This window comes from Bos grunniens, chromosome 21 (assembly GCF_055505025.1).
Source record: "Bos grunniens cultivar Pamir isolate PY7600 chromosome 21, Bosgru_T2T1.0, whole genome shotgun sequence".
NCBI classification, from domain to species: Eukaryota; Metazoa; Chordata; class Mammalia; order Artiodactyla; family Bovidae; genus Bos; species Bos grunniens.
Window position 1 is genome coordinate 27,796,746 of NC_141185.1, and position 19,923 is coordinate 27,816,668.

Sequence of the window (19,923 nt, forward strand, 5' to 3'; positions counted from 1 at the left end):
TTATATAACCACAGTACAATTGTTGAAATAAGGAAATAAACATTGATAAAATTTTATTATCCAATCTATAAACAATTCAAATTTTGTCATTTGTTCCACTGATGTGCTTTTTCCAGTCTAGGTCCAGTTTAAGATCATACAGTGCATTTATCATAGTCTCCTTCAACGTGGAGCACCTCTCAAGTCTTTTATGACCATGACAATTTTGAAGAGTATCGGCCTGTTATTCTGTAGAATAAACCTCAATTTGGGTTTGTTTGATGTTTGCTCATTATTAAATTCAAGTTTTCAATTCTGTCCAGAATACCACAGATTTGATATTGTAACCTTTCTCAGTGTATGAGCGCAGGAGACACATGATGTCAATATGTCGATATTTATTGATGATACTAACTTTGTTCATTAGGTTAAGGGGTGTCTGCCAGGTTTCTCCACTATAAAGTTACTATTTTTTTCTTTGAAATTAATAAGTATATCATAGAGAGATACTTTGATTCATGCAAATACTTTTTCTACTAGTTTTAGCATCCATTGATGACTTGAAATTGCTAAGCCGCACTCCTGTGAAGAAACAAGCTGTTAATGGAGAACACGGTGTGCAGTCCTTTTAGTCTGGCCGCCTTACAATACACAGTCAAAACCAGTTTCCCAGAGTTGCTGAAATTAATTCTTTCCTTCTCCTGACCACTCACTGTGGTTATGTTGTTCGTGTGTAATCATTAGGTCAGTTATTATTTATATTCTGAGTTTGCCCACATCTTGGATGGCCTTCTGAGTAAACAGAACATTAACATGGTTCTAAAAGTCAGAAGTACAGAGAAAGGTATATTCAGAGAAGTCATTCGCCCCTCCTTTCATTTATTCCATTTCCACTGTCCCTGTACCCCACAACACACACATACTTTTTCCCTCCCACTCTCTCTATATAACCAGTCTCATTTGTTTCTGGTTTATCCATCTTGTATTTCTTTTTTCACAAATGAATATTTTCTTTTTTGCCTGTCTTTATTACATGAAAGTAACATACTATAGATAATCATTTATCTTTACTTTTTTTCACTTATTATATCAAGGAAACTACTCTATATCAGTTCACAGAGATTATAGTCTAAGTCTTTTGTTTTGGGGGTGAAATTTTCTTCAGAAGGATAGAGGAAAAGTATATGACAACTTGTTCAAATTCTGGAATATTTTAACTAATATTTCCTAGAGGAAAATGTTTCTAAAAACACCAGTTGCACAGATAAGCATACCTAAACCTGGCAGGATTCCTCCTTTTACTGCACAAAAACAGCTCCTCACTCACCCAGGGTAAAGCATCTCACTCAGAAAAATATCCCATATAAATGTTAAATTATTTCATCCTTTCCAGTATCCCCCTTTTGTGTTATATTAAAATTATCTTGTAAATTAATGAAGTATTATTGAATATCTGTTGAGCACCGTCCAAAATGCCAGTTATTATGGTCAGCGATCAATGCAAAGAAATAGAGGAAAACAATAGAATGGGAAAGACTAGAGATCTCTTCAAGAAAATTAGAGATACCAAGGGAACATTTCATGCAAAGATGGGCTCAATAAAGGACAGAAATGGTATGGACCTAACAGAAGCAGAAGATATTAAGAAGAGGTGGCAAGAATACACAGAAGAACTGTACAAAAAAGATCTTCATGACCCAGATAATCACGATGGTGTAATCACCCACCTAGAGCCAGACATCCTGGAATGTGAAGTCAAGTGGGCCTTAGAAAGCATCACTATGAACAAAGCTAGTGGAGGTGATGGAATTCCAGTTGAGCTATTTCAAATCCTGAAAGATGATGCTGTGAAAGTGCTGCACTCAATATGCCAGCAAATTTGGAAAACTCAGCAGTGGCTACAGGACTGGAAAAGGTCAGTTTTCATTCCAATCCCAAAGAAAGGCAATGCCAAAGAATGTTCAAACTAACACACAGTTGCACTCATCTCACATACTAGTAAAGTAATGCTCAAAATTCTCCAAGCCAGGCTTCAGCAATACGTGAACCGTGAACTTCCAGATGTTCAAGCTGGTTTTAGAAAAGGCAGAGGAATCAGAGACCAACTTGCCAACATCCGCTGGATCATGGAAAAAGCAAGAGAGTTCCAGAAAAACATCTATTTCTGCTTTATTGACTATGCCAAAGCCTTTAACTGTGTGGATCACAATAAACTGTGGGAAATTCTGAAAAAGATGGGAATACCAGACCACCTGACCTGCCTCTTGAGAAATCTGTATGCAGGTCAGGAGGCAACAGTTAGAACTGGACATGGAACAACAGACTGGTTCCAAATAGGAAAAGGAGTACATCAAGGCTGTATACTGTCACCCTGCTTATTTAACTTATATGCAGAGTACATCATGAGAAACGCTGGACTGGAAGAAACACAAGCTGGAATCAAGATTGCCAGGAGAAATATCAATAACCTCAGATATGCAGATGACACCACCCTTATGGTAGAAAGTGAAGAGGAACTCAAAAGCCTCTTGATGAAAGTGAAAGTGGAGAGTGAAAAAGTTGGTTTAAAGCTCAACATTCAGAAAATGAAGATTATGGCATCCAGTCCCATCACTTCATGGGAAGTAGATGAGGAAACAGTAGAAACGGTGTCAGACTTTATTTTTCTGGGCTCCAAAATTACTGCAGATGGTGACTGCAGCCATGAAATTAAAAGATGCTTACTCCTTGGAAGGAAAGTTATGACCAACCTAGATAGCATATTCAAAAGCAGAGACATTACTTTGCCAACAAAGGTCCGTCTAGTCAAGGCTATGGTTTTTCCAGTGGTCATGTATGGATGTGAGAGTTGGACTGTGAAGAAGGCTGAGCGCCAAAGAATTGATGCTTTTGAACTGTGGTGTTGGAGAAGACTCTTGAGAATCCCCTGGCCTGCAAGGAGATCCAACCAGTCCATCCTGAAGGCGATCAGCCCTGGGATTTCTTTGGAAGGAATGATGCTAAAGCTGAAACTCCAGTACTTTGGCCACCTCATGCGAAGAGTTGACTCATTGGAAAAGACTCTGATGCCGGGAGGGATTGAGGGCAGGAGGAGAAGGGGACGACAGAGGATGAGATGGCTGGATGGCATCACTGACTCGATGGACGTGAGTCTGAGTGAACTCTGGGAGTTGGTGATGGACAGGGAGGCCTGGCATGCTGCGATTCATGGGGTCACAAAGAGTCAGACATGACTGAGCAACTGAACTGAACTGAACTGAAGACACTGCAGCTAGGAAGCTAAGAAGTACAGTAAATAGAACTAAGGAAAAGGCTATAATGCCAGGTCATGTGACAGTGAAGTGATTTTAAAAATTGCCCTGGAAATTCAGAATAAGAGAGTCCTCCCAACTCTACCCAACAACTCACCAGACCCCAATTGGTATCTTTTTCTATCATTTAATCATCACTGGAAAACAATGAATAATAACTATAAGAACTAACAGGCTAGGAAGAAAACAAAAACAAAACAAACACTAACAGGCTAGAAAGCAAAAGGGATGATGTAAATAATAACCAAACTTTCACATAGTCAGCTTGTTCCATGGTCTGGTGATTATTAACAGGGATAATGCAGTGTTAACAGAGGCAGTTATTCTGAATCTCTCAGGTCATATCAGAGTTTTATCTCTTAAAAATCACCTTTCCTGGCTCTAAATCAGTGTTTCTCAACTTGTTTTTCATTATCAACACCTCTCAGGTGCTCTTTTAGACATATTTTTGTAATCACCACTCATAAAATTTTACTACCACAGATACACTCTACATGTACTATATGTATATCTGTACTTTAAATATCAAAAGAGTAGGATTCTACTATTATTATTTTTTTTTTTTTTTACTGGGCAAAAACCACTTTTCGTCTCCTAGGGCAGGGGTGTAACAGTGCCTCTATTGAGAATGCAGGTTCTAGGATTCTCCATGATCTCCATGATGCCATTTTCCTGTGTAGAAAATTCTTCCATCTCCAAAATGAAAAGAATTGAGAACCAAATGAGTGTCAGACTACTGAGCAACAACTAAAAGAAAAAGCATAAGGAAAGCAAGTCACTAACCATTGAAAATAAGAAACTATATTTCAAGTATTAATTAGGAAGAAATTAAAATCGATTTGATGCATTAATAAGACTCTACAGCAGTTAGAAATGGCTACCTAGAAAGTTAGCTGTCTTTGACAATGCTAAAGCTCATGCTGGACTACTAAAGAAAACCATCTTCATTGATGATAAAACTGCAGTTGCACTTTTCAAAGGCAGTGAAACACCAAATGTTCTAGCTTTCAACCATATTTAGCGATGTTACTCATGGCTTTACTATCAGAGGAAAGCTAACAAACAAGCTAATTGTCACCTTTTAAATATAAGTGAAGTCACTCAGTCGTGTCTGACTCTGTGTGACCCCATGGACTGTAGCCTATCAGGCTCCTCTGTCCAGGGGATTCTCCAGGCAAGAATACTGGAGTGAGTTGCCATTTCCTTCTCCAGGAGATCTTCCCAACCCGGGTCTCCCGCATTGTAGGCAGACGCTTTACCATCTAAGCCACCATACAAGCCCCCTCAAAAAAAAAAAAAAAACTACCAAAAAGAAAAAAAAAAAAAGGCGTTTTCTTAAGAAATTGTTAACACTGAACCTAAAGAAAGTAATCTGAATGAATGACTCACTTTTCAAGAGAAGGTTTATTGTTCTTTTTTTCCCAATGAAATGACAAAATCAGGAGACTTTCCCTTGGCATTAGCCAGGCTGAGAATAAAAGAAGCTATGGGGAATTCAAATTTATTGGGCCATTTCTCAAAGTTAGGGAACAACACTGAGTTCTTCCTTCTCAAATGTCCCAATCTCCCTAGAAGCAGATGCTGGGGGAAAACTGGCATGATAGACTTTTGTGAAATGAAACAATAGAACTGGAACAGAGGAAAGTAATGTATACTGAATGAAAGTATAAGTTGCTCAGTCATATCCAACCAACTCTTTGCAACCCCATAGAACGTAGCCCGCTAGGGTCCTCTGTCCATGGGATTTTCCAGGCAAGAATACTGGAGTGGGTAGCCATTCCCTTCTCCAGGAGATCTTTCCAACCCAGAGATCAAACCCAGGTCTCTGCACTGCAGGCAGATTCTTTACTGTTTGAGCCAAATTTGGAGCCCTAGGGAAACCCCAATGTATGCTAAGTGCCAAGCAATTTCATTAAGTTAAAATATTTATCTCTTAAAATTACCATATTAAGTGATATTTCACTTCATCTTCAGAAGTGAAGAAAACATGCTTAGAAGGTGATCTAATTTTTCCCCCTTTGTGACACAACTGCTACATGACAGATTTAAATCTAGGTATAACTCCAGCATTAATATCCTGTTCCATTATGGGTCCAGAACCTTGAAACAGTTGCCTACTGCCCTTTCTGACTTTTTGATGCCATTTCTTCATACATTTTCCTCATTCCTCATTCTTTTTTGCCTAATACATTGGCAAAAACACTCAAAACCTGCGTATCTCCATAATTCCTTTACCACCTCCTTTTTTCTTTCTCTTGGTTAGTGGCACTGGGTTGCTCCTTCACTTTCAGATTCAACGGAATACCTGAAAGGTCAGGTCTTTCTTGCAACTCCTCTGGAGGAGTCTTGAATGACCTGTTTCTCACCGTTAAGTGCCAGCCTGTACTTAACAGTAAAGTGCCTGCTTTGCCTCATGCAACTTTGTATCTTCCCTTCTTCATTTCCCTTTTACTCTATTAGGCATAAATTAAAATAGATTTTATGCATTAATAAGACTGTGTTTTACACCTCATCACCTGTGTTTACACCTTCACATGAAGCACTGAAGTTCTTGTTTTAGGCTCTGCTTTCTAGAAGAATAAGACAAAGACTCTTATACTTAGCCTTATAATACTTAGAAATTTATGCAGTGTTACACTGAATTTTTAATAGACTTTATTTTACAGCAGCTTTAGGTTCACAGCAAAATCGAGTTAAAGGTAGAGATTTCCAACACATATACAATCTCCCCAACTATCACAATCTTGCACCAGAGTGGTACATTTGTTAAAATGTTAACATTTTAACACTTTAAAATGTGGTACATTTGTTAAAATGTTAAAACCAATGAAGCTATTGTCACATCTTTATCACCATTAAGTCCAAAGTTTCCATTAGGCTTTACTCTTGGTGATATACATTCTACAAGCTTGACAAATGTATAATGGCATGTTGTTGTAGTATAACAGTGGATAATGGCACATATCCACCATCACACTATCATGCAGTATAATTTCACTGTCCTAAAAATCCTCTGTGCTCTACCTATGCATACCTCCATCCCCACTAACCCTTAGCAACCAGTGATCTTTTAATTTTGCCTTTTCCAGAATGTCATATACTTAGAATCATATAGTATGTAGCCTTTTAGAATTGCCTTATTTCACTTAGTAATATGCATTTAAGGTTCTTCATATTTTTACATGACTTGATAGCTCATTTCTATTTAGTACTGAATAATCCACTGTCTGTACATATCACAGTTTATTTATCCATTTATCTACTAAAAGTTGCTTCCAAGTTTTGGCACTTATTAATAAAGCTGCTATATACATCCACATGCTAGATTTTGTGTGGCTATAAACAGTCGACTCTTTTGAGTAAATATCAAGAAGCCAATTGCTAGATTATATGGTAAGAATAAGTTTAGTTTTTTAACAAACTGTCAAACTGTTTTCCAACATGGCTGTTGGAAACCATTTTGCATTCCCACCAGCAATAACCGAGAGTTCCAGTTTCTCCATATCTTCATCAGTATTTAGTGATGTCAGCATTCTGGATTTTGGCCATTCTAACAGGTAAGTCAGAGAAGGCAATGGCACCCCACTCCAGTACTCTTGCCTGGAAAATCCTATGGACAGAGGAGCCTGGAGGGCTGCAGTCCATCGGGTCGCTGAGGGTCGGACACGACTGAGCGACTTCACTTCACTTTTCACTTTCATGCATTGGAGAAGGAAATGGCAACCCACTCCAGTGTTCTTGCCTGGAGAATCCCAGGGACAGGGGAGCCTGGTGGGCTGCCGTCTATACGGTCACACAGAGTCGGACACGACGGAAGCGACGCAGCAGCAGCAGCAGCAGCAGCAACAGGTAAGTAGTGGTGTCTTACCACTGTTTCAATTTGCAGTTTCTTGATTACACATGAAGTTGGGCATCTTTTCATATGCTTATTTGCCATCACTGTATTTTCTTTTGTGACATATCTGTTCCAATCTTTTGTTTCTTTCTCTCCAATTAGCCAGATAAGTCAGGATATGATGGATTATCAGCCAGGTACACTTACCACTCCCAAGGTCACCACAAAGGTCTATTCTCTGCAGAAGAGGTTCTTCTCATCAGATTGCTCTGCTAAGACTAAGACTCTACTCTGCTCCATTGCAGGCTGCCTGAGGGAGCCCCTCCCTCAAAATCTTGACCTCAGTCTTATTTCTACTGAAGAATAGGTCAGCTTCTCCCATCTTCCCTTCCAACTCAATTCCAACCAATCCTTTTTTTTCCCTTCTAGTTTCTCCAGTATGTTTAGTTTTCTGGCATTTGATGCATGCATGATGTCCGGGGTGCAGCGGAAAGCCCTCAGAGTACAAATCTGGAGAATTGTGTCTGGTGCCTGCTCTGCCTCTGATCAGCTGGTGAGCTCTGGCAAAGTCACATAACATCATTATACTTCAATTTCTGATTCTGGGAAATGAAAAGCTAAATTGAGATCTTTTCCAGCTCTGATGCTAGAATTTTAGAGATATATTCTGCTCTTTAATGACATCCTGGAATACAGCCGAACTCTTCCTGTGTATCTGAAAGTCTAGCATATATATTTCCGTCTTTGAAAATGCAGTTGAAATGTATCATCTTCCTTTTCAGGGACATTGGTGAAATATGGAGCCAATTTCCAAATCATATATTAGTGTAATCCAGCAGAAGGTGAAACCTTCAAGTAAATATTCTCTTTCTCAATCTTTTCTCTGGCTCACCCTCTTGCCCTCACTCTGTCCACTCCCTATGCTTCTCCTTCTTTCCTCTCCTCCCTTCTCTCTTCCTCTTTTGTGCACTCACAGATGGCATGAGCAGAGCAACACAGCTGACAATTAGAAAGCTAGTAAATTTGCTGAGCTATATTTGGGCATAAGATTCATGATGAACTCTTTCATGTATGAATACTCATTTGTGCTGATTTAGCTCATCCAGAAAATAGTTGAGAGTAATCTCCGCCCCCATCAGGTGACCCCCACCAGCAGTACGTGCACACTTGTGGGCTGCAGCCAAGAGAGGCGGTGAGTCCTGTGTAGCGGTGGAGGCTTTGGGTCAGAATCCATGGCAAAGTTGCTTTCCCCCCAGCGGGAATCTAGGCGGACCACACAGCTGCTCTCTCAACTGCCCAAAAGTCAGGGAGAAGCTGGTTCCAAAGAAAATGCTTTCGAGGAAACTAAACTTAATATGCTGCATTTTCATATATTTCTATAGAAATATGTAAGAAATGCAGAAAAGGAAAAGCTGTAGACCAGAGAGCAAGACATCATCAGAGAAGAAGATGTGAGTAAGACAAGGGCGGAGATACTTCAACTGGGAGTTTTGCCAACCTCCTAATCAGGAGGTACTGGGATCAATATGAGAATGATGCTGCATGGTATCTGCCATTCACTTTAGATTAACAGTTAGCAATCTAGGGTCCTTCACACTTTAGCTGCATCAACAAAGTTCACAGTAAAGAATCTGAGAACAGAGGATAAATATCTGTGAAGAGTTGGTCCTAGAGAACAACTATAGATCCTGTACCCAGGGGGTAGGGAACCAGTCCTCTACACACTGGTACCTAAACAAGATTATTTCCATTGGGTGTGGCACATGCCACACTGTAGCAAATGTGACACTTACAAAGCAGAGGCCACCAACAGCAAGTAAAAAAAAAGATAATCATCATCATCTTAGTAAAATAAAATTTCCATTCAAACTATTCCACTCAAATGTCATCAAAAGATAAAAGGAAAGAATTCCTTTCCTTCTATAAAGGTGAAGTACCAAGAAAGCAGTCTGGAGCTATGTCTCATTTCAAATTTACTCCTTTTAGATTTGCCTAATGCCAAACACATCAAAGCAGGAAATATGCATAAAACCCCCATTAATTCCATTAAACATCCATTACCATTCAATGGAATCAATTTTTGCATTTGTGGCTTTCATTGTTAGCATCACCCATCCCCTTCACCCATCATAATCCACCTCATTCTACTTCCTCCCCATCCCCTGCACACACAAGCACAAAATGTTTTCAGAGTTTAGGCACACATGGCACTTTGCCAGTGACAGTCATGCCCCCTAAAACCGAAACAATAAGAAGAATGTGGACTTTGTTCTCCCCCTTACAGGGAGCTCATTAAAGGGTGAGGCTGCATTACCACAAAACAGGCCAAACCAGTTCCTATTAAACCAGTTCATCAGAGACATTGTAACGTAATAAGGAACACGAGCTAGGGGTCTGAAAACTTGAAGTTCTAGTCCTAGCTCTGCTCGGTATTCTGATCTTAAATCGTTTCACAGCTCTAAAACTCGGGAAGTAGGGTTGAGGCCTCCTCCATTCCCAAAATTCTATGTTCCTATGGCTTACACTGGGCTTCCCAGGTGGCTCAGTGGTAAAGAATCCACCTGCCGATGCAGGAGACGCAGGAGATGTGGGTTGGATCCTTGGGTTGGAAAGACCCCCTGGAGGAGGGCATAGCCACCCACTCTAGTATTCTTGCCTGGAGAATCCCCATGGACAGCCTGGCGGGCTAAAGTCCATAGAGTCGCAAAGAGTCAGACACAACTGAGAGACTGAGCATGCACTTGGCTTCTCATAGGTAGCCATTTTCAGCTGTCCCTTGCTTCTTTCCTCCCCATATCACTAAGCAACAGTAACAAAACATGAGATGACAACCTCAGGATTTCCCTGGTTTTATCTCCTACTCCCCCATGAGAATTTATCTAGTCGTATTAAAAACAACCTGAATACTCAGCATATTAGGGCAATGCAAGACACAGAATCTGTACCCTAGAGATTCTACCTTGTTCAGTCACTTAGTCGTGTCCAACTCTTTGTTACCCCATGGACTACAGCATGCCAGGCTTCCCTGTCCTTCACCGTCTCCCAGAGTTTACTCAAACTCATGCTTACTGAGTCAGTGATGCCATCCAACCATCTCATCCTCCACCTATTGCCCTGGTATTGAGAGAACTAACCGAGTCTGAAAAGAAAGCCCTCCTCACACTAATCTAGCAAGATGGGACACAATGACCAGATCCCTTGTGTGCTAGAGCCCGGTGTCACAAGTTAAGGGATTTTGCTTCTTCACAGTGTTTCCCTAAGCCTTCAGTGTGCAGTGTGCTCACTCCTGGTCAGGTGCTCCTAATCCCAGAAATGCACATCACGTTACCAGTGGCCACTTGCTGGTCAGGAGCCAGCCTTTCTACAGGCTATCCCTGGTCACTTACATGCACAATGGCCAAGGTAGAGAATATCAGTTGGGGGAGGGAGTGTGGCAAGGCAGGTAAGGGGAGGCAGCTGGTGGCAGAATGAGGAGCTGTGTTTCACCAGGGCTTAAATCCAAGAAAAGCTCACTTTGAAAATCATCCTCAAAAATCCATTAAGAAAGCACCATATTAGAGATTGACATTTGGCCCCTCAATAATACCTTTCTCCAGGGTAGGAACAACTGACTCTTTCTTGGGTTAAGTAAGAGATGAAAAGTTGGCTTGCACTTAGGAGCCATGTTTAAACCCAGAATTACCTTCAGCTCAGGAAGATGCTCCACCCTAGGGTGCCCAGGGGAACCGAGATCAACTGAGGAAAAGCAAGAGCATGTCTCGCATCCTAAGGGAGCTCCACAGACAAGCCTAGGCTTTGGGGTAATTCAGCATGTAGGACGAGTCACAATATTTAAACTCCTTTCCACAAGTTACTGGCTGAGTCTGTATATTTTAAATGTCCCATGATGTAAAACTCCACTGTACTGTCACCAGGCAAGGATACCGGATTTTCTGGAACTGCCCAAATTCAGATATTCTGTCTCAGCCTCAGAATAGCTGATAAATTACAAGTTTCAGATACTATAGTGATTTTAGAAAATAATACAGGCCCTTGAAAGATAATTAATCTGCTTTTTTCAGAGTAGAATAGGAAATGACATAGTGTGCTTTTGTACACACACACACACACTCACAAACACAGAGGTCTGCTCTGTGACAGGCCAGAATGTGACATAATATTATTTTTGACAAACAGTGAAATAACAGATTTTTTAAAGTCGCTTTAGGATAATTTTGGTTTTATACATCTAAATAGTTTTCTCATCCTTGAAAGTAGTTTCACCTTCAGCTTCTTTCTCTACTCTTCACTGGGAAAAAAAAAAAAAACACCTGAACTCTTCCCTCCTGAGTAGAATCTCAAAATTCTATCTCGGAATGGTGCATGATCTTTCTAAGGCAATTTATTTTTTTTTTTTAAGCAGGGGTTGCAGGGTTCTGATAACTCCCAAGCTGGCGGCAAGAGGGTGAGGCCAATAGAAATACCGAAAGCATTCAGGTGATGGCAGCAGCACCCTTTGCTGGCCCGCTCTCCTCTGCCTGCTGCCACCAGCTATCCCATTTCAGGGAGCCACAACCAAGTCATGGCATCCTTGCCTGCTGATACAGCTTCCTTCCCCTGCAAAACAAAGCTGGTGCACACCCCCACACCCGCCTCCTCCACAGACAGTGAACCCCAGCAAGCATCTATCAAGGGCCTGCTCTGGATGTGCCCCGGGTAACTGGCACTTGAATCCTGCCATGCTTTCCTTCTGAGATGAGATAATGAAGCTGGAGTATTGAGGACATCAGGCCTGGAGGGGGTTGCTATTCCCTTCTCCAGGCAGATTCTTTACCGACGAAGCTACCAGGGAAACCCTGGTCACAAGGTACTCAGTCAATATTCTCATTTGAGGTTACCTATAACATTTACTGAGCACTTACAATGTGCTGGGTACTACATGCAACACTTCATCTAATCTTTTCTATGACCCTAGAAGCACAAATAATTATTATTCCCAAATTATAAATGAGGAAACTAGCCCATCAAGAGAATATGCAACCTACCTGAAGCTTACACAGGAGCACATGGTGGGACAAGGAGCTGAACCTGCGATGTCTGATTCTGCAGCTGCTGCAGAGAGGCCTACACCACAGAGCCTCCCTCTGAAACCCTACTCTCAGACACAGGCATGGACTCCAGGCGGAATAGGCTTCTCCGTCCATGGGATTTTCCAGGCAAGAGGACTGGAGTGGGTTGCCATTTCCTTCTCCAGGGAAATTTCCAGCAGATGGCTCAGATGCTGAGAAGACTGGCTGGAAGAGCACTGGTATCAGCAGGGTGGAAGTGAGTCAGTGAGAACAGCAGCAAAAAGCAGAGAAGGGAAGGGAAATGAATGCTTGTTGAGGACCTGCTGGGCAACTCACAATCTTGAGAGGCACGTGTTACTAACGATCTTTCCACAGATGAGCATACTGAGGCCCAGAGGGTTAAATCACACACCAATAGTAAGCTCAGACTCTGCTGAGCTACAGATAAGCAGGTAGAAGTTTCATCCTTCTAGGGAAAGAGAGGGAGGAGATGATATCCCACAGCAAGTGGGACCCTGGACCCTGAGCAGGTGAGGTCTGGAGGCAGAGGCTGGGGAGGCAGACTGATGAGAAAGAGAGAGAAGAACCTGAAGTGTCTTGGGTAGACATGCTGTTGGAAGAGGGTTTCAGCCAGATGAGGTAAGTTAGAAAGGAAGCAGGGCCAATGAAAGCAGAGACCTCGAAGATGAGGTTATGGGGGGAACTATGGGAACAACCTCCTCTTGTGGGCTTGCTCTGCCCTCCCAGCCTTTCCTTTAAGGCAAGCTGTGCTCTGCCTCTGACTCCCCACCCCAAACACTTCTCTGCCTCCAGGTAACACTTACTTTACTCCCTCTCCTTTAATTGCCCAAACAATGAAGCTGAAACTGATTTTTATTTTATGAATTTAATAGTCAGATGCTCTCATTCAACTTTGAAATTAGTTAAACAGACAATTTTCTGTCTCTACCATTGCTCAGAAACTTCACTGAAATTAAAACCAAGCTTCTCCATGTAAGGGCATCTTATTGATATTTTCTACATTTCTTTAAAAGAAAAAAAAAGGTTTCCCATTTTTACCATAAATTATGTCCTTTGGCTGGATGTTTCTCCTACTGTGTCATCATTTTTTAAAATAAGACTTTGGGACTTCCATGGTGGTCTAGTGGTTAAGACTTTGCCTTCCAACGCAGGGGGCTATGGGTTCTATTCCTGGTTGGGGAGCTAAGATCCTACAAGCCATACTACCAAAAAACCAAAACATAAAATAGAAGTGATATTGTAATAAATTCAATAAAGATTTAAAAAATAAAAAAAGACTTTGAGGATTTGTATGTTTGATCTATAGGTCTTGCTGAAAACACCGAGAAAAAATTTTAATTAGAGGCTTTCAGCCGAAATCTCAGAAATCTTGAGAGTAAAAGCTCTGAAGCAGGTAGCTGTTCCCTGTACCTGATTAGTGTAGTTTTAATGACAGGGGCTTACTTTCCTCATGTGACAAGGACTCTAGCAGCAGATGATTCTGGAGATGATGCAAGGGTTTAAGGACATCCCTATGGATGGAACTTTCTGTCCTTCTGCTAGACTAGCCTCAGTATATAGGGATTGTATTCTCTTCAAAGAGAAAAAAATCTTAAATATTCCCTATGGACGGAACTTTCTGTCCTTCTGCTAGACTAGCCTCAGTGTATAGGGATTGTATTCTCTTCAAAGAAACAAAAATCTTAAATATTTTCTAACATATGCCTCTTGAAGGGAGAATCCATTAAAATGTTTTATTATTTTAATGTCTGAACCAGCATCCTCAATAACAGAATACAACTTCAAGCCTAAATGTAAGTGAAAAAGACTTCTCAAAATCTTCACTCAACAAACATTTGTTAGTTTGTATCTTATTTGAGGTAGGCCCTGGGATGAGGATTGAGAGAGAAACAAATTATAAACTGCAATCTCCAGGAGCTTTCATTCTGGTATAGGTGACACATAAAAACAGATCATCAAAAATGTCTCCTTGAAAGAAGAGAGTGGGAACCCAAAAAGGGGGCAGAGGACTGCCTGAAGACACTGGAGAAGGCTTCGGAGAAAAGACACTCCAACTGGTCTTGAAGGATATGCAGACATTTGCCAAATGAATCAGGGAACATTTTCAGTGGCAGGAGCCATGGGCTTACTACATAGAAAAGAAGCTGGAGAGTCAGGTCAGATTACAAAAGACTTTACATGCTCAGTTGAGGCAAAGGGGTGGGGAGTGCTCTTAAGTTTGAGAATGACATGGCCAGCATCAAATTTTAGGAAGGAAAGTTGCAACCTTGTGAAGACAAGTTTGTGTGAGAAAGTGACCAGAGAGAAGGCACTTGTGGCCACTGGCAAGGTGGGATGAGGGACTAGATGAGATAGTGGCCGAGAGGAGGGAAGAAGGAGCAGATCCTGAGTTTCCGAGATAGACATGACAGGATTTGCTAAATGACTAGAGGTGGTGTGACAGGGAGGAGACATCACTGTCGAGGGCAGTTCACAGATTTTCAGGCTAGGCAGACGCTGGCTGGAAGGTGATACTATTCGCAGTACTTAAAAATGAAGATCTTGACAAGAGTTGCTGAGCTCAGCTTTGAAGTAGAGTTTGAGACCCCAAGAGGAATCCAAGTTAGGATCCAACCAGAGATGCAGAGCTCGAGCCTGCAAGCAAAGTACGGGGGCAGATATCGATGGAGGTCCTCTCTGTTCACAGGTGGGGCTGACATCATGAGGGTGGGCCACAACGAAAAGGAAAAGAAGTAGGTGGTTCAAGGAGAGCAGAGATAGAAAATGAAGAACAGGACAAGACAAGGGGAGAGAAAAAGGAAATGAAATAAGAGAACGTCTTTATATTTCACCCTGTAGGAAAGGTATAAAGATGCCTCAGACCCCTGGCCCCTTCTTCAGGCAACTCTGTATAAAGTAAGAAGGCAGAATAGAAACAGATAACACACAACCTGTGCTACAGAGGACAAGCGGCAGCAGTAAAGGACGAGGCAGGAAGAATGAGAAATAAATTACCTGTACTTTGCTCCAAAGTGTTTAATGAGAATTTTTTTAAAGCCAAGCAGTCTGAAGTAATTTCATACAGGAGAAAAAAATCCTACATTCTTCCCTTGTCCTTGAAAGACTTACTCTATTAGACAAGTACTAGTTTCAGCTATTTGGAAAATTCACTTAGGTGAAACAGGGTTTTGTCAGAGTGTCAAGACAAAATAATTATTTCAATTTAAAATACTCATTTTTCTCCAATCATTTGAAATAAAAACCCCTACCCTAAAAAGAAGTAACTGGTTTGGGTCATCTTCTATGTAATACTAGAAATGAATCAAACCAGTATAAAAAAGTCACTTTAGTGTGGAGTCTAATGGACCATGCACATCAAGACAATCAATAAATGTTATTTTCCAGTGATGATTAGGCTGGTCCCTCTTCCCCAGCAGGCATCCAATCCTCAGACACTTTCCTCTCTTTCAGGCATGAGCTCCCACTGACTTCAAAGGAAGCTTTAAAAATGGATTAAAGCAAAGATCATATACTGACTTCAAAGGGAGCACTGAAAACACAGAAGATATTTCATAGGGGAAGGCACGGAGATGAAAATTTTGTTCCTCTTATTGTTTCATGCTTAATGAATACCATCGGTATCTGCTGTGCATTCAGCCAAAAGGGTTTTCTTCCCTTTGCAACATTTTCCATTTTGATGACATCATAGTAGTTGTTCATTCTTAAAAAAATTCTAATGCTTGCTCTAAACATTTCAGTATTATTTATTAACAGTGAAGCTAAATGTTAATTTTCTCTCTTGATGATATGGTGGCCATGACAATACAATTTTGTCACACCATGTAAAATATTGCCATTTTAACTGCATACCATAATGTCACTATGGAAAATGATGAGAACTTATTCTTGATAGCACAATGTTCTTCTATTATACATAGCCAGATCTGATTCTCAGGTCTCTCTTCCTCTTAAATTTCAAATCATTTACTATAATAAACTTTGAACTTTTGTGTAAGTGACCACCAGACCTATTGTTTCTCTGAAGGACGATTATTAATGTACCATCACCACATTCACATAAGAAAAATTCAAAACACTTAACTCTTTGTGGCATTAAAGAGACTCTGAAAATAAAAATATATTTCAAGGAGGGCTTGTCTTCTCCATAAAAAACCTCCGACTCATTCTAAAACAATAATCATGATTAATCAGGAGCTTGTAAACAAGCATGTGAGCTAATAAAACTCCTACAGAGCCCACTAAACTCACTGGTGTCCTGATCCAGCGGCAGGACATCCAGCTAAGGAATAAACAAAACCTGCATGCAGATGTGGTTAATGTGGAGGAGGAAAGCAGTCATTTTTACCCTAATGCTCAGGCCTTTCCTAGGGATCTCCATGCTCCCGAGACTGCCTGTGTTCATGACTGCCCTGTCTCCCTCCACATGACTCCCCTGCCCTGTACACACACACATTCTCTCTCTCTCTCATAGACACACACACTTCTATAGGACAACCACACGTGGGAGTCATGAGCTGTATGATGCAGGAAAGAGAGTGGGAGGGAATCAGAGAAGGCTCTCCTCTCTCTCCATGGGGAAAAGAGAGAAGGGCATAGCTGAATGTGTTACACAGTTCAAAGGAGAGGAAGATCAGACACAACCCCACATTTGATTAAATTCCATATAAGGATTCATAAATGAAATAATGAAACTAGTGGGACTACCACCAACCCTAAGTCAGAATAAGCAAGAGAAATAATTACAACAAACTGGTAAGGAAGTTCAAAGTATAAGTATGCACTGATTTAGCTAAGAAATCCAAGTCTGGCTTTAAATGATATGACAAGACCAGATACTGCTCAAGAAAAGTGATGTTTCCAAGACCTCATGGTATATCCTGTTAAACAGTTAGAACAGAAGTGACCAAAATGTTATTTTTCTAAGTTTATTCCTCAACTGACCCCAAGAGCAAACAGTTCAAATGAAAATTAAAACTGGAAGCATACACTCTTCTTATTCTCAAAGAAAAGCCTGGTTTGAGTCTAAATTTACATCCACATTCTGATGTATGTGAAAAGTCCTTTTAAGAGAAAAGTTTCATTTCAAAAGAAAAAGCACGCATTTCCTCTGTGTTCTATTCATTTTACTTACACAGAAATAGATGAAACAGTGACTGTGCTAGCTCCCACGTAAGCCCTGGGCACTGGGCGGAAAGCAAGGCACAAATAACGATGGTCCAGGAGAGAATGTGTCCCGTGGACAGGAAGAATGAGAGGCAGATAAAGCTATGCCATGTATCTCACTTAAAATCACCTAAGGAAAAGTCAAGTCAAGGTTCACTAGGAGTGTTGCAGAATTCTAGTTATGAGGGGAGTTTACAGATTTTCTATAAGTAAAAGAGGGATGGGTCCCAAGGTCAAATAAGTTCAACTACATCTGGGAGACATTTGACAGACAAAGTTTGAGTAGGTTCTTTACTGTGGCACTTCCCAGTACCCCTTTGATGGACTAACATACATCACAAATTTCCAAGAGAATGGAGCTGGCAGCATTAACCACAGGATACTATTTTTCACAGACTATCTCATGGAACTGCTGCTGCTAAGTCGCTTCAGTCGTGTCCAACTCTGTGCGACCCCATAGATGGCAGTCCACCAGGCTCCCCCGTCCCTGGGATTCTCCAGGCAAGAACACTGGAGTGGGTTGCCATTTCCTTCTCCAATGCATGAAAGTAAAAAGTGAAAGTGAAGTCGCTCAGTCGTGTCCAACCCTCAGTGACCCCATGGACTGCAGCCTTCCAGGCTCCTCCATCCATGGGATTTTCCAGGCAGGAGTACTGGAGGGGGGTGCCATTGCCTTCTCCGATCTCATGGAACTAGTGGCCCACAAAACACTTTAGGAAGCCCTGGGAAAGTATGAGCTTGTGTAGAAGACATGGAGCATTTCAAATTGACCAGTCAGTCTCAAGTAAGTGAAGAGTAATTAGAAGACAAAGTTGGAAATGTAGGTTAGGGTTCAGATCATGGAGGCCTGTGACGCTCTGAGTACATTCTCCTGCAATCTCCCTCTTTCCTTGGCCGTCACAATGATAAATCTGAATAACTTTAGTTCAGAACTGGCTCTGACACTTACTAACTGCAAAACGTTCAGTAAATTACTTGACATTTCTATCCCTAAGTTCCCTTTTTCCCCTCATCTATAAAATAGGGTTGTTACAAGGATTCAAAGAGTCCCTGACTTACAAACCACTTATGAACTCCAGAACATAGTAAACACATAATAAACCTTTGTCTGTCTGTCTGTCTATCAAAGGCTTGATAGGGAAGATCTGGAAGAATGTGGGCCTGTGTAGAAGACATGGAGCATTTCAAATTGAACAGCTGAGCATTTTAAATTTCTAGCCTTTTGACTATTCCTCTCTGCCTCCCATGTTGGTTCAGCATTTCCCTCTTATTCCTTAAACACTGGCTTTCCCCAGAGTGGTCCCCTTAGCCCCTATTCTCTGCTTACTCTGAATGCTTTCCTTTAGAGATGGCCTCAACTTATTTTTTGCTCTACTTCCAAACTTCTTTCCCCCTCTCTATTGCATATCACATCATCAAACATCCAGCTGTCCAGAATAGAAAGCCTTGGATCCATCCTTCCCTTTTTATACTCCCACCATCCTGCCTTTGTCCTCCACTGCTCCCCTCCCTACAGTCAGCTTATCAACTGATTCACTGACTCCACTTCTGGGATGGTTCTTGAATTAACTGGTACCTTTTCATTCCTGGGGTTTCCCTGAGAGCTCAGTTGGTAAAGAATCCACCTGCAATGCAGGAGACCCCAGTTCGATTTCTGGGTTGGGAAGATCCTCTGGAGAAGAAAAAGGCAACTCATTCCAATATTCTGGCCTGGAGAATTCCATGGACTATACAGTCCATGGAGTCACAAAGGGTTGGACACGACTGAGCGACTTTCACTTCACTTCTCCATTCGTACTGCAGGCTTCAATCACATTCTTAGCATCTCTCACTTCGATTTTTGAAGCAAGTTTCTAATTTGTTTCCCTATTTCAATAGGTTCTTCACATTATATTTCATAAATACAAAATTGATTATCTTATTCTCATTTAAAATCTATGACGATTATAATTTTACATTAAATGGTTTAAACAATAAATTCCAGTTAATGATACTCATGTTGAAATATTTAAAGAGTAATGTTCTGAGATCTGTGATTTGTTTTGAAAGGCAAAAAAAATAAAATGGATTGATGGATTACAAAGGGATGGATGGTTGGAAAGACAGGTGATTAAAGTACAATAAAATGTTTATAGTAAAACACAAACTGAATGATAGTTGTACAAGTGTTCACGTAGAATTCTTTCAGCTTTGCTATATGTTTTGAAACTGTTCATAATAAAATGTTGGTGGGTGGAGGATCATGCTGGCTCCCTGTCATCTAGAGGAATGTATCCAAACATCTTAGGTGGGCCCATCACAGTCTGGCTCCCAATCTTCCCCCTGATTTTACACCCTATTTTGTTGTTCTGTTGTTTAGTCCTAAGTCAATTCCGACTCTTTGCAACCCCAAGGACTGCAGCATGCCAGGCTTCCCTGTTCTTCACTATCTCCTGGAATTTGCTCAAACTCATGTCCACTGAGTTGGTGATACTATCCAATCATCTCCTCTTCTGTCACGCCTTCTTCTCCTGCCCTCAGTCATTCCCAGCATCAGGGTCTTTTCCAGTGAGTCAGCTCTTCATAT

The 19,923-nt window shown here is 41.1% G+C and overlaps 1 protein-coding gene across 2 annotated transcripts in view; it reads right to left on the reverse strand.

The window, feature by feature from the left end:
• The window catches only part of AKAP6 (A-kinase anchoring protein 6), a 599,671-nt gene that overhangs the window by 430,125 nt on the left and 149,623 nt on the right, over window positions 1-19,923 (reverse strand). Inside the window, exon 1 of one of the 2 annotated variants that reach the window (XM_086363676.1) lies at window positions 12,150-12,869. The exons of the other annotated variant lie outside the window; for it this stretch is intronic. The gene's annotated coding sequence lies outside the window, so the exon portion shown is untranslated. Of the gene's footprint in view, window positions 1-12,149; window positions 12,870-19,923 lie in introns of those variants that run through there. 2 annotated transcript variants of the gene reach the window in all.